We start from the raw sequence: 5,385 nt of genomic DNA on the forward strand, positions 1-5,385 counted from the left end.
CTTTTTTGAGTTTTCTCAGTATAGAGGGTTGATAAAGGCACAAGAGCTGCATCCAAGACCTAAATCCCAGAACTCGGGTCTTTTTTAGGGATCTCCAGATGAGGTCACTCTGCACTCAAGGTGGGCTCCAAATTCAGTGACCATTGTCCTTACAAGAGTCACACCGACACCTACGCATGCCTGAGAGTTACTTCTGGAGGACCTCTGCTGTTGCGCAGACGTGGCCTCAGCCTCTCTAAGCCCAACTCTGCAAGTGAGATCATTGCCCTCCCCTCTACGTGGGACATGACATCCAGGGGTGAAAGTCTCCCTTGCAACGTGGGAGAGGACTCCCAGGGATGAGTCTGGCCCTGGCACCGGGGGATCAACAATTCCATCGTGACCAAAAGAGGGAAAAGAAGTACCAGAATCGAGGTGCTACTCTGAAGTTCCTCTTATGCAAGCTTCAGTTAGACATTGCTAGTTGCCATGGTTTGCCAAACCCTAACCAAAACCATTCCTGCAAACCCTAAAGAACACCCAGGGCTCTGTCCGAGATTCTACAAGTTTCACACAGTAGGGTAACTTTCCAGAAACCTGCAACCTCCAGATGTGTCCCTGGTCCAGATAAGTCCTGACCTAGAGGGCCAGCCTCTCCAGACCATCAGCTAGTTCCATCTCCCTACCCCTTATTATCAACAGTTCCTTCCAACATGAAAAAGTTAGAATGGGCATAGCGCAAATACCCCTAAAGAGTGAGAGAAAGATCAAAGGTGATGGTGGAGTTATACAGAGAAGATAGGATTTAACAATGAATATGAATGCTGAATCATTAAACTGATATCTCTTTTAGTCTCCAGTATCTTAGAGCACCTAGAAGTAAAAACCTAAAATTGTGGAATTGTCACCCATACCAAACTCTGAAATCTGTTGTACAACTAATTGTTGCACTGTGACTTGAAATGTATTGCTTGTTTGTATATATGTTATTTTTCACAAAAAGAGAAAAAACAAGTAGATTGTGATGATATGATGACACTGTGGATGACTACATGGTATGTGATTATATAATATATATCAATAAAAGAAGTAGTGTAAGTAGTAGTTCACGCCCAGAGCAGTGACTGAGGGAGGCGAGCCCCCTAAAGCTGATGAAGCTGCCACGTACTCACTGCAGAAAGTTTGGAAAGCACAATAATGTTCTAAAGGAAGTAAACCTCACTCCACCCAGAAAATATCACTGTTAACATTTTAGTGCTTCCTTCCAGGATATTTCTATGTAAATCTGCTTACACCATTGCCTTTGTTTAATGTGCAGCCTCTTATTCCCGCACTTAGCCCTGCAGCGTCCTCTACGACCAGCCGTGGTGTGAGCGCGTGTAACATGTCCCAACACACAGAGGCACCCCAACATGTCCTTGTCCCTGGCGTACATTTAAGTGGCCTCGAGTTTTTCATATGATGCTATGACGAATTATGCAAACAGCTTTTATCGTATGAAGGAATATCACCTTAGATAGATCCCCAGAAGTGAAACTGTTTATCAGAGGGTGTAAATATCTGAACAGCATCTGCTACATTTTGTCTAATTGTTGTTGAGAAAAAGTGGAACCAAGGGCAGAGGCAGGGGTTGGCTTTGTGGCAAGTGTGGCAGTTTGGATGTTCTCAGGTTTAAAAAACATCTTTGCTGCTTCTGTAGAAAGTGAAAAATTGTGAATTGTGGTTTCAATATGCATTTCCATGGCTCTGAAACTGATTAGCTTTTCACGTGGTGGCCCCTTGTATTCCTTTGCCTTGTGGCAGCAGACACAAGGCTGAGAGTTTATGAAATCTTCTTCCTGACCCCCGTATGTCAGGGCTAATTCTCACCGACTGGACATGAGGGCCAGTGACCTGCTTTTGGAGGGAACCCTGGGTCCCTAGGACACCAGCTGGGGGGTGACGAGCAGGAGACCCTGCCCACAGCAGACTAGCTCAAGTGTAGGCGAGGCATTCCTGCGTGGGCCACCAAGACGCCGGGGCAGACGGGACTCTGCGGCCGAGCCTGGCCTCTTTTGATGCAAATATTTGCATTGTGTTCATGTATCGCCATGTGACAAAGTACCCAAAACTTAGTGGCTTAAAGAAACAGTAACCATTCCTCAGTGCTCTCAGCTTTGGAGGACTTTGGAAGGGGTTGGCCAGGGCTCTGGCTTGGAGTCCCTCGGGAGGCTGCCGTGACACCAGCCGGGCCAGAGATTGGAGGGTCGATGGGGCCAGGACGCCTCCGGGGTGACTCACTCATGGAGGCCTGGGTCCCTCCCCCCGCCGGGCTGCCGGGTGTCCTCGCGACGCGGCGGCTCTCCTGGGACAAACCGTCTGAGAGGGAAAGGCAGAGGCCACTGTGCCCCTGCGCCCAGCTCAGAGGTCCCACGGCGGCCTCTGCCTCTCTGCACCGGCCACCTCCCAGGGACAGGCAGCGTGAAGGGAGAGCACGCGGCTGTCCCCACCCAGCCAGCCCACGACACGCCACCTCCTGGCACTCACCACCCTCGTGGAGCCCACTCTCAGGAACTGGGCCTAACAGAGCAAAATCCGCCCTGTGTGCAAAGAGTCTCCTATCAGGGGAGGATGTCCGTTGCATCATAGGTTTTTAGAAGCAAAAAAAAGTAAATGTCTGTCAGGTTAGCTAAATCTCAATGTGACCGTAAAATAGAATCGTGTGCTGCATGGAAGGGTATGTGCGCCTGGGAGGGTGCGGGCGAGGGGTCCACAGGAGCCCCACGTGGCCGCCGCGCTCCGCCAAGGCCACCTGTCTGCATTGTCCAGGGGCTGGGTCCGGGGCTGGAGCCCAGGCGATGTGCCGGCTTCTGCATCCTCGCGGGTGCTTTGGGCCCGTCCCCGCCCTGCTGCTGCCAGGACAAGGATCGAGGGGCACCCGCGTCTGAGCCCGCTGCCCAGCGCCTCCGGGCGCCTGGTGTCATTTCTCTTATTGCAACACCAAAATGAGGACAGCTGTTTTCCGGGAGATGGAATTATTTCCTTATTTTCCTTACTGTCATTTTCTGTGATGAGCATACTTTTACACAAGGCGTAGGTTTTTAAGCCTATGTTTAAGGGAAACACGTTTTTGGGAAGTTCAGAAAGGAAACCGTGACCGCCTCCTCACCAGGTCTTCCGTGCTCAAGCCGCCCTGCCACCACCTCAGGACACGCTGGCGGCCGCCCTGTCCCCCTCGGCTGCACTGCGGCACTCCACGTCGCTACATGTCTGCACGATGAGCATGTACAGGGCTCATCCCCGTGAGCGCACGCAGCTGTGTGCCGTTTTCCCACAGCTGGAAATTGAGGGCATTTATACAATTTTCACATCTGGAGATCAGGGGGAAGGTTACTGCCTCTCTCAGCTGGATTTGCCTGTGCCAGGCTGTTGCAGGAGCTGCAGTTACCTGTGCACGTGCCTGCAGGAATTCGCCTCAATCCTATTCTGGAGTCAGTGCGTCCAGCCTCCCTCGTAGCTAGGGGAGGCAGATGAGATGTCAGCAGAATTTACTGAGTACGTCATTTGGAAACTCCTTAAGAAGGGACAGACAACCGGAAATGAGCCTCCCCACCCCCTACTCCCACTTTTTGCTGTGACCGTAGGATCTCCAGCAGCCATTTCAGCTGTGAGATTGCTTTGAGAGTAGAAACTACAAGCTATGCAAGGCGGAGAGGAAAGGTCCTCAGTAACACTGTAGAGTGCCAGCCCAGCCTTAGATTGCGTGTGTCCAGCCTTCTTGCAGGTGAGGAAATATATAAATCTTGTATTAATTAAGTCTTTGAATTTTAGAGTTCTGTTACCAGCAACTGAGCCACTTCTTAACCCCTCCAAAACATTCCTAGCACTGGTTTCAGAACATTAAAATGTTTTTTAAAAATGATGTGTAGGTGTGAGACGGATATGATTGTTGTTTAATGTGCATATTTTGCGGGCTGTTAGGGGCAGAAGGCATAAGGCGGGCAACGCCGTATAAGCTAGAAAGGTGAGGCCTTTTCAGGGAACATATAATTCACTTTCCTGGAGACTGACAGCCTTTCTGCTCCGACCTCACTGAGAGAAGGAAGGTGAGGCCTTCGTGTGGGGGCCCTGGATGGCAGGGGGGGCATGAGTGCTGTCGGAAATGGGGAACCCTTACAGCAGGGTATCCCAATGGAGACAAAACTGCTTCCATATCTCCCTCTCCTTCCCTCTCCTCCTCCTCCCCTCTGCTCCCTCCCCTCCTCTCCCTCCTTTCTTTCCCCATCCCTGGCGCTCTCCCTGGTATCGGTATCGGGGAGTCCCCTTGCCCAGACAAGGCGGCTTCCTTGCTGGTGAACGTGGACAAGCGGCTTGGACAAGGAGCTGGAAAACTGGAAAGCAGACACCGCCCAGGGCAGCAGAGCCAGCCCCGCTGGCACCCTGTGAAAGGCTATTTCTGTCCTCCCTGCACGCAGACGGAGCCACGCCTTCCCTGCCTGACAAACGCCCCCTTTGTGCTGGGTGCATTTCCATCAACACTGAGACGCCCCCGGCAAGGGCCGCCTGCACGCTGCCCGGCCCCCCAGCCCAGGCCCACAAGGCCTGGATCCACCAGAGCAAACGCGGTGCCTTGGGGAGCAGCCTGGAGCCCCCAGTCCCACCCAGCACAGGTGACCTCGGTGCGGACAGCTCAGGCCGAGCCAGCAGCTGGCCCCGTGGAGGCCCCACTCAGCCGGGCCACGGGGCTGGGGTCCTGAGCCCTCTGGGCAGCTCTGCCCCTGGGAGTGGGCCAGCTGCTCTCAGGCCAGGCCTCCTGCCTGCTTCTGAGGGAGCAACCCAGGTGCCCACCCCTGGGCGCTGGCGCAGGAGGGAGCATCCTGCAGAGAGCAGACCTGCAGGATAAACATATATGTAAACACAAGAGATCTACGACAGGAATTGGCTCACGTAACCATGTCAGTTGGCACGACAAATTCTGCAGGGTGGGCCTCTAATTGGAAACTCTGGTGAAGGTGCAGTTGAATTCCCCAGGAGAAGCGGCGAGCAGAAGTAGAGGCAAGAATTCTTTCTGATCTCTGAAATCTTACTTCTTGTCTTAAGACCTCCAACTGATTGGACGTGAGGCTTCTGAAGCCTCCAGCTGATTTGGATGAGGCTTCTCTCATTCCGAAGGCAATCTCCTTTGTTGGTTGTAGATGCGATCAGCCATAGATGCAATCTGCTGACTATAGATGCAAATCCATCTACGAAATACCCTCACGGTAACCATCAGGCCAGTGTTTGCTTGACCAGACCGCGGGACTCCACACCCTGGCCAGACTGACCATCACACTGAGCAGGTCATCTCCCTGCCCAACCCTCTGCATCTACTTCTTCTGCATCTATTTCTTCTGGAGTAGAGATAATAGTTGAAATATAATATATACT

Source organism: Tamandua tetradactyla, chromosome 2 (genome assembly GCF_023851605.1).
Source record: "Tamandua tetradactyla isolate mTamTet1 chromosome 2, mTamTet1.pri, whole genome shotgun sequence".
In the NCBI taxonomy this organism is placed as follows: Eukaryota; Metazoa; Chordata; class Mammalia; order Pilosa; family Myrmecophagidae; genus Tamandua; species Tamandua tetradactyla.